This window comes from Rhinolophus sinicus, chromosome 17 (assembly GCF_057876585.1).
Source record: "Rhinolophus sinicus isolate RSI-liver-muscle chromosome 17, RSI-T2T, whole genome shotgun sequence".
NCBI classification, from domain to species: domain Eukaryota; kingdom Metazoa; phylum Chordata; class Mammalia; order Chiroptera; family Rhinolophidae; genus Rhinolophus; species Rhinolophus sinicus.
This window is the reverse complement of record NC_142517.1, coordinates 172,854,221-172,864,469: the sequence shown is the minus strand read 5'-3', so window position 1 is coordinate 172,864,469 and position 10,249 is coordinate 172,854,221. Positions and strand designations below refer to the sequence as shown.

Genomic DNA, 10,249 nt, shown 5'->3' with positions numbered 1-10,249 from the left:
ACAAACTCATACTTAATACCATATCTGCATATATGCATCTCAACTGTTGTTAGAATGAGCATGACACTAAATTTGGCTAAAAATGGGGCAACTGAACTGTAGCTGGCAGTATTGTGATTTGCAACTACATGATATGGTATGTCCATTTATTTTTGTCCTTACTCTTTACCCTGGGCAGATAAAGCTAAGAGTACAGAGGAGAGGCTTCATGTGACTTGCTGAATGGATGTTTCTACTCACAAGAGAGAAGAAACTCTCAAAAGCTATGGCTTTAAATCGTGAGAACTAGGATCTAAAGCAAGAACGTATGTTTAATTCTAAAACTTCAGCCATACTGGAACAGACATGACTAGGCTCAATGAGCTCTCAGCAGAGACCAGTCAGGACAGAGAATAGCAAGGGGGCCAGATGCTCTTCCCAAACACCTCCAAGGAGTCTGTGCCCTAGGGAACAGAGAACAAGTAAGGACCATAGACATTGCCTGGGTTTACCTGAAAGTGGCTAAGTTTTAACTAGCAATTTAGTCAATAGTAAACTACCTAGAATAGGCAAGGTTGCATTTTTCACATCAGCAAAAAATAGGGCCTTGAGAGCTAAATTAATTTTGTTAATGATGAAATAAGTACAGAGGCAATTTTATACCTGTTTGTATACGTCACCCCTATTACACCAAGTTTCAGTGAATACAATTTGATAAAGCCTAGATGCCATTCATTTTACATTTGAAATTTGAAAATGTGGATTGTTTCCATTTGTCTATTAGTTTTCAGAAATTTACTTTCAGAAAAGTGAACCACAAGCAGTATATGGCTTAGATTCTGGATAAAAGGATGAAGACTTGAGACACAGAGTGAAGCTCAAGGATTCATTCCTCACCTAATACAATTACTATACTCATACTTTCTGTGAAAGGCAATTAATTGAAATATGAAATAATGAAATATCTAATTCTTCACATAAAGAAATGCATAAAATGAGTGTTTCACATAAAAAATTTAATTTTGTAAAATAAAGTACAAATTGGTAGTTACAAAATAGTCATGGGAATGTAGAGTGAAGTATAGGGAATATAGTCAATAATCTGATAATAAGTGTGTGTAGTGCCAGGTGAGTACTAGACTAGTCAGGGGAGGGGTGGAGGGGTCACTTCTTAAATTATATAAATATCTAACCACTATGCTGTACACCTGAAATTCATATAAAATAATACTGAATGCCAACTGTAATTGAAAAATTGAAAAGGGGGGGAGGGAGAAGGAGAATAAAAGGTTCTAATTTCTAGGTATAAAACAACTAAGTCATGGAGGTGTAATGTACAGAGGGAATATAGTCAATAATATTGTGACAGTGTCCTATGGTGTTAGATGGTTGCTGGACTTACAGTGATCACTTCTTTCGGCATATAAATGTTGCATAACTATGGTGTAAACCTGTAACTAATATAATATTGCATGTTAGCTATATTTTAACAAAAATCTTTAAAAAATAAAATCCATTAAAAAATTTAATCTTGTTTTAGATATTTATCAAAACTTCTGTACAATTTGGTTTTTAACATTCTTTTAATTTTGATGTTCCCTATCCTGCAACCAAGCGTACTCTTCTCACATTGCCATTAAGGAACCAACTTCTTACCAGTTGTATCTCAGTCACATAGCATTACCTAAACTTGTTGAAACATTCGATGTATTTTAATAGATGAGATTCTTAATGGATAAAATTAAGATCATAGGGCAAGTAAAGAAAGTAAAGAAGATGCATAGGGCAAGTAAAGAAAAAAAAAGACTTTTTATTCCTTGGACAAGAAATAAACAAGCTCATAGTAAGAGTCTGGAGTGTTATTCAAATTTTGTGAGAGGAAAAAAAAATAACAGAGAATGATGAGGCACGAAAAGGAGAGTATCTAGTATTAGGTTAGTACTTGGAACATCCAGACACTGATTAATACAAAGAAGTTTAAGATACAATGACCCATAGGCACACTGTTGGTGAGAAAAAAAAAAGAAAAATTAATCCAAATAGTTTAGGCTGAGTTGTACACAATGGAATGGCAAACTGGTAATAAGACCTCACAAAGGAACTCATGCAAGCCTCAGGGAGAGAAAAGCTAAGTCCACAGAGCCATAAGTAAGTGAGTGTCAGGCTGTCATATCTTAATAATAATTTACCATAATTCCCATGTTCTCTTCAGTACAAGAAAACCCATGTGTAAGCTACATGGAAACAAAATGGTGAAAAGTTTTCATCAATGCCAATGAAGCTTAAATATGAAATCAATAACCTTTAAGATAATTTCAGCTCAATGATGGCTCTTTTTCATGGGTTCTTTCCATAATAAGAAAAAGAGATATCTTAAATGACTTTAGGGGGAAAAGGGTTTAATTACAAGTCCATATGTTCTTGAATTCTCAGGGAAACTTGAACTCAGCCTAAGGAAAGACTGTTACTATAGAGCTCTCTGATCTCTCCTGCTCGTAGGCTAGCTCTTGCTCTATGTGTTCTTTCCCTATTTCTTCTTTCAGGGACTACACATTCTCTTTGATTTATTATTTTTGTCATTCCCTCCATAGAATCATCTTGTACACATCATGAGGGCTGCCAGCCCTTTCTCTATCTCTTCTTTTTAGTTAAGCACCTGGCATTTACTGTATACTTTTTTCTATAGCTCTTTAGTTCAAGTTTCCAAAAAGGAAATCTGATTGGCTGAACTTACGTCTTTCAACCCGAAAAGAACCTAGAGATCGGCAAAAAATTTAATCTCCCTTTCAGTCCCAAAACAGTCCACTTTTCTCAACAATCTGAGCAAGAAGGGAACATTGAATGCGCTTGAGTTACAAGGTGTAAGGTAATAATTATGCAGCAAAATTGTGTTAATATGATATGAAATCCAGAGTATAGGCGAGAAAGAAGCGTAGAGGAGTATTTGAGCACCTGCACTCTGAAGTGAAACTACAGGATTTGAAGGACAGCTCCACAAACCACATTCATCCTTCGTGAACCTGTCAAATGGGCACAGAGAGAGGACCTCTTCATAAGCTCATTATGAGAATTAAATGAGATAATTTATGTGCCAGACATCTAATAATTACTCAATAAATATTAAAAAACCACAAGAGGAAAGGTTATCCCTTACACAGAAGTCAAAGGAAAGAAGCAAGAAAAATTGAAGTCACAAAGATAAGCTGAGGAAAAAAACAAGAAACAAATGAATTTTCTAATCAAATGACTTTAGCCTTCATGACAAAGTAGATTGTACCATCTGATGTAATCTCCAGAGATCTTAGTCTGATATGGCCATAATTCCATATGGAAATACTTAGGGTTAATCTCAGTGATAGCAACCTATGCAGAGCAAGGTTGAGTGACATCTTTAAATATTTACACACTTTCTAAAATAATAATAATATAACACAAACAACAGCAATGAACACAATAGTTAACATTTATTGACGGTTCGCTGTGTGTGGAGGACTATCTTAAGTGTTTTTTATATATTTATATGTGTGTATATGTATATATGAGTATATTTACATATATATGTATATATATACATATATACACACATATATACACATATATATACACACACACATACACACACACATATAAATCCATTTACTACTTATATCAATCCTAGAAATTTTTATTATCACTATTTAGGAAAACAGAAACTATGACACAGAGAAATTAAATAATTGACCAAAGTTGCAAAGCTAGCAAGTAGCTAAGGCAGGGTTCACAGCCTGACATTCTGCAATAGACAATACAACATATTGCTTCTCTAGTCAGACGGAACTTCAATGGCTCTCATATTTTTTCATATACTATGTACTGACCATGTGGATGAAATACTTTGAAGAAGACAAGAAACAAAGTGCAAAAAAAGTTCATTTCCTTAAGTAACAATGTAATAATAAGTATACAATGTTTTTAAAATATTAACTGGAAGAAGTATCTTTTTTTAACTGATGATTACAAAAAGAATCCTTTAAAGCAAAAGAAACAGTCATTCGAAAACAGTAATTGTGAAATCTTAGTGTAAACTGTTTCCTTTGTCTGCTTCCTGCATAATAGAAAAGGCTTTTGGAGAGTTTGGTGAAACTAGCCTACAGAGAGTTGGAGTGACCTAAACAGGAAGCCTGGTTATTCCCAACTGCCGGCTCTGAGTCTCCCTCCTTTCTGCAACGGAGGGGAGCGACTTTGGGCTGGATAATCGTCAGATTCTTACCTCACTCTTTCACGGCTAGCAGGATCAGATTTCATTTCTTTCATTATTCTCCACTCCCGTTTCTTGATCTGTTTAAAAGAAGAAGTAGAAAAGACAAATCCTCTATTCAGTGCCTGGAAGGGAAAACAAAATTACCTCAACTTCGCTTTGAAAAAATCTTTCCAAGAACTTTCTTCAGAGATTTTACACGTGAGTACTTGGCAGTATATTTTTCTAGCCCATGAAAAGTAACCTTTATTTTATTTTTTATTTATTTTTTTGGGGGGAAGCAGGGTACTGAGAGGTAAAGAGGGGTGGGGAGGACTATTGTCTGCAACTCTAAAATGAAAATTGACTCTTCTCTGTAAACAAAGTAAACTCATATTGCAATGAAAAATTAGGTACTCAGAACTGTGCGTTTAGTTCTTAAGCAAATTATATATATATATACATATATATGTATATATATATACATATATATGTATATATGCAATATATGTTTGTGCATTTAAGATTATAAACAATTTTGTAAGAAGTTGGTCAGATGTATCCTTTCTTATAATTTTAAGTTTGTAGTAGCAATTCTTTACTAATTGTGTCTGTTAAATTGGAATTTTCCAAACATATGGTTTTCCTTTAAATATTATTTAGTAATGTGTAAAGAAATACAATAAACTACCTGAGAGCCTTATGTTTAAACAAGCTTCTTTCATTGCCATTAATTAGTGATATTTAAAATGAGATATAAACATTAGAATTCTTGTAATCTAAGTTAAATATCATGACAGCATTAATAAATATTTCTATGGAAATATTGTATAAGTCTCCAAAGACCAAAGCTCATATTCTAAGATATTTAAATAAGAACATATATGATCAAGTCTATATGTAGTACAATTATGGAAATTAAAGCCATAGATTATATACCTATACTATGTACTGTCACTTTCTTTTCGGTTATGAAATGATATTAAACTTTGCTTCTGGTAGTGAAGGAAAACACATAATATAGAAGTACAGAACTATAATGAAACAAAAATTAAATTAAGGAAAAAACTCATTTGTGTGAGAGTATTACCAAAAAATGAGTGCCGAAAGCAGTTCCATGTAGAAAAAAAAAAGCAAAGATAAGCAACAGCCACACTGTGACTCAGAGCTCTGGAAATTAGTCACAAAATGACTTTGTGTAATATATGATAACATAAACACAAAGGGCAGAACCCAAGCAGGAAACGTACAGCCCCAAGAGTCACATTTTATGTGCAAAAGCATAATATTTACGTCAGAAGGGGAAAGTTGTGTTGATTTACAATTATTGCAAGTTTGATCCTAACAAAATCCTTTCATAAAACATTTTTAGGATTATTTTTAATTCATCATTCTAGTACATGATTATTTCAAGACATGTTATCTATATCTCATCTAGTCCTTAAACTAAAGGGTAAATAATCTCTGAAAATTTACTGGAGTATGAAAATTTAATTTGGGGCCTATAGGTTATTAAAATTATATAAAATATTCATGGGGATCAACAGATTAAAAATATTAATGTAAATACAAAAATTATCTAATTACACTATAGAAGTAAGAGTAAAAATTTTAAATAGCTACATTTAACAATTTTAATAGTTATATTGGGAAACCAAATTTGTCTTCCTCAGGTGATCATCGAATTTCCTTGGAGAACTTTAATGACATTTATACTGCTATTTAGTTCCCTCTCTATTAGGTGTGCTGAATTGGACAAGTATTCTTTTTTTAAGTACAGTCTGATATCTTTATGCATCTGGTTTACCTCCAATGATGAGATTAAAAAAGCCCTTTGGGAAATGTGGCTCCTATTCAAATGGATTCTGCCATCAGCTGGTGCTTGCTGGTCTGATTGTCCATAACTCCAGGCTTTGTTTGTTGGTTGAACAACTATTTTGACTAGAATTGTCTATTGTTGCTCAATTTCAAAATAATAATAACCTATAAAGTGGAAAATTGTTCTTATAGTAAACAATACTTTTCAAAACACTAATTTGCTCCTTCCTTAAAAATTAATTTCCAGATTTTAGCTATCTACATTATTCAAATTCAAAAGATAATTCAACAGGATGACAAACTACTGGAGGAAAAAGGCCCAGCTCAAAAGGCTTTACATATTCCCAGAACACCTACTAGCAATCTAACAAACTAGTAAATGTACTATAGATTCTTTAGGAATGGTTCGTTTATTAAAATCAGTGTCACAAACTTTTAAGACAGACTTCAACTGATAGCTCTACCTAACAGAAGAAAAAAAAAAAGCAAAGTAAACATCCAAAAAATAAAAACATAAATAAAAGTGCGAGAAACAACATGAAAAGGGAAGGGAAATACTCAGGGGTGTTTTAAAAATCTTATTTATTAGTATAAATTAAATAAGTTAAATGATAATATTGATTAAAATGTGTTAATTATATCACCAATTTAAATTTGCCTTGTAGACATGATTTAACAATCCAACTCATCCATTCTCAACAAAGACTATCTCCAGGTACCCTTTTCTTGTTTACCATCTAAAACATTTAACTTGGGGAATTTAATTTGCAGAGTTACCTTTTTAAAAACAAAAATATTATTGATCTTTCACCCCTTTTAAATTTCAATTAAAGTTGACATTCAATATTATTGTATATTAGTTTCAAGTGTGCAGCACAGTAGTGAGAAATTTATATAATTTAGTAAGTGGTCCCCCTGACTAGTACCACCTTGCACTATACATAGTTTTTACCATAGTTGCTAGACTTATCATGGTGATCACTTCTTTAGCATAGGGAATAAAATCAATAATGTGCAATTAACACTGTATAGGGCTAGGTGGGTACTGTTGAATAACTATGATGTACACCTGAAACTAATATAATATTGTATGTTAGCTGTATTTTAATAAAAAAATCTTTTAAAAAAAAGAAGAAGAAGAGGAAGAAGAAGAAGGAGATAACCATATGCAAGCCAGAAACAGAGCTCTCATCAGAAACCAAATTGGCTGTTTTTGGAACTCACAACCTCCAGAACTGGGAGAAAATAAATTTCCATTATTTAAGCATATATATATATATATATAGACTTATACATACACATATGTGTGTGTGTGTGTGTGTGTGTGTGTGTGTGTATGCATTATACCTTTTATAGAAATATACCAATACTATCATTCTTTCTGATTGGTACCATGTGCATTAGGAGAAATCTAAATTCAGGACATAGAGTGACTATTGAAGTCCTTGTTTCTGGATACTAAACCTCACCAAAATGAATACAAGGCAGGTTATCCTAGAGAGTTATTTTTATGCTAAGTCGTCTTTCTTGGGTCTCTGAGGTACTCAGTGATTGTTTTCTTGGACATGTCATCTCCAGGAGCCCAGTCTTCCCACTACCCTTCTCCCCGTCTTTACTTTTGTAAGTGGCAGGTGCCATGAGGAATCAGAGCCTCAGATTCAACTACCAAACAGCTGAGGGCAACCTAATCATTTCCACTTTTCTTCTTTCCACAAGCAATGACAAAAAGCACTGGACCCATATCCAATCTGTTATGTCCATCTCTTTGGGATTCTGTGTTCTCTCTCAGTTGGAACAACTACATTTCAAACTACTTTAAAAACAAGAGTGGAAGGACATCGTGGTCCATACTTGTAGTGCAAGTCCCAATGGTGTAATATTTCTATCCCAACTGTTCCATCTGATGGACCACAGATCCCTGGGGAGACATGGACTTATTGCAAGGAACTCCCCAGTAAAATTGTGATGGTAGTATTCTCTCTAGACTGAATAAGTATCATATGTTGTTGATCAGATTATTTCAACATCAGAAAAATGAAAGGATCCAACAACATGGCACTGATAACATGTAGTGTTTTAAAATTACTAAGCAAAGTGTGCCACTGACACCCTTCATCACCATCACCACTCTGCTGCCAACCTCATTCTATATCTCCTCTTCATGATTCTTTATCAACATCTATCCCATCTTTGAATTCCATAATAACCCATCTGTAAGCATCACCTCATTCCTCATTTCGCAAGGCTTAGAAATGGAGTAGATCTCAGCAAAGGGGTGAGTCTCCAGAATAACAGTGTTCGTTGCAAATTTTTCATAATATTTTTCAAATGTATGTAGGAAACTTCAAATAAAGTCGCCCAAAATGAATGAAAATGATTATATCAAATATCATATGCTCGCTCTTTAATCTTTTTGCAATTGATTTCAAATATACATGAATACAAAATGAATGAACGTTTATGATGCATGCTACATAAATGAATCTTAAGAACATTATGATAATTGAAACAAACCAGACAAAATAAAGCAAATAGTGTATAATTCTACTTATATGGGGCATCTTGAACAGGCAAATTCATAAAGACAGAAAGTAGATTAGAGGTTACCTGAACCTAGAGGAAGCAATGAATGGTGAGTTATTGCTTAATGAATACAGTTTCTGTTTGGGGTGATAAAGAATTTTGGAAATAGTAGTGGTGATTGTACAACATTGTGAATATAATGAATGTCACTGAATCATATACCTAAAAGTGGTTAAAGTAGCAAATTTCATGCTATAGCTATTTTAACATAATAAAAAAGTAAAAGAAAACTATTGAATGATTAAAAACTAATTTTTAAAAATTAAAACAGGATTTTCCTATTTGTTTCCTAATGGAAATTGGAACATATTTTTACCTGATATTGTTGTACTTGAGGCTAATGTTTTTTATTCATAATGTCTTTTTTTGGTGGGGAATGGGGGTTGGTATCAGTGTATTCAGGCCTTACAGAATAAGATGCCAAGTATCTCCTGCTTTCTGTTAAATTTTCTGTAAAATTGATATTATTTCTCCTTTAAATGTTTGGTAGAATTCACCAGGGAAACCATTTGGAGCTTAAGTTTTCTTGGTGGGAAGGTCTGTAATTACAAAATTCAACTTAAAAAAATATAGTGCTATTTAGTTTATCTATTTCTTCTTGAATGAGCTTTGGCAGCTTGTGACTTTTAAGAAATTTGTCCATTACATCTAAGTTGTTAATCTGTTGGCATAAAGTTCTTAATATTTCCTTATACTAGAATCTGTAAGGATATGAAACCTCTAGCTTTTTAACATTGGTGATTTGTGAATCTTCTCTTTTTTTCCTTTTCAGTCTATATCGAGGGTAATCAATTTTACATATTTTGTAAAAGATCCAATCTTTGGTTTCATTTACTTTCTCTATTGTTTTTATATTTTTATTTCATTGATATTCACTTTAATTTTTATTTTTTTTCTCTAAATATTACTTTGGCTGTCTTTTGAGATGCTGTGTTTTCATTTTTATTCAGTTCAAAATATCCTCTAATTCCCCTGTGATTTCAACATTGACCCATGGGTTTTTTTAGAAGAATGTTAGTTTCCAAATATTTGAGATTCCCAAATATCTTTAGTTTCCAAATATCTTTCTCTTACTTTTTCTTTGTATGTTCATATATAAAGTGGGTTTTTAGGCAAAAAATAGTTTGGTCTTCCTGTATTATTCAATCAGACAGTATTTGCCTTTGAATTGGAGTGTTAGGAACATTTACATTGGATGCGATAATTGATATGCTTTAGTTTAAGTCTACCACCTTGCTGCTGCTCTATTGGCCATATCTGTTTTTGTTTCCTTTTTTTACTTCTTTGGAGTCTTGTTTTGCATATAGTATCATGCATGAGATAGTATTTGATCTCCTTCTTTGGTGTATTTGCTATTATTTCATTTTGCTATTTTAGTGGTTGCTTTGGGGCTTAGAGTATACATCTTCGATTTACCCCAGGTGATATTAACCCATTCATCCAACAGTATAAGAAACTTCAAACAGTATGCTACTGTTTTCTCTGCTGGGGCTTTGAGCTATTGTTGTCGTACATTTTGATTCTACATATGTTATAAATAACACACTACAATGTCATTATTTTGGTTTCAAACAGCTGGTTATCTATTTTAAATAAACTTTTTACTTAGAACACATTTAGATTTACAGAAAAAATGGTGATTTACAGACAATT

The 10,249-nt window shown here is 32.8% G+C and overlaps 1 protein-coding gene across 3 annotated transcripts in view; it reads left to right on the top strand.

Annotated features, from left to right (window-relative positions):
* The first annotated feature begins 4,126 nt into the window (after window positions 1-4,126).
* Window positions 4,127-10,249, top strand: part of TFPI (tissue factor pathway inhibitor) — a 65,096-nt gene continuing 58,973 nt past the window's right edge. For 2 of the 3 annotated variants that reach the window (XM_088793926.1, XM_088793927.1), the window contains exon 1: window positions 4,127-4,417. The gene's annotated coding sequence lies outside the window, so the exon portion shown is untranslated. The remainder of the gene's footprint in view (window positions 4,418-10,249) is intronic. The other variant, XM_019740703.3, reaches the window with a different exon arrangement.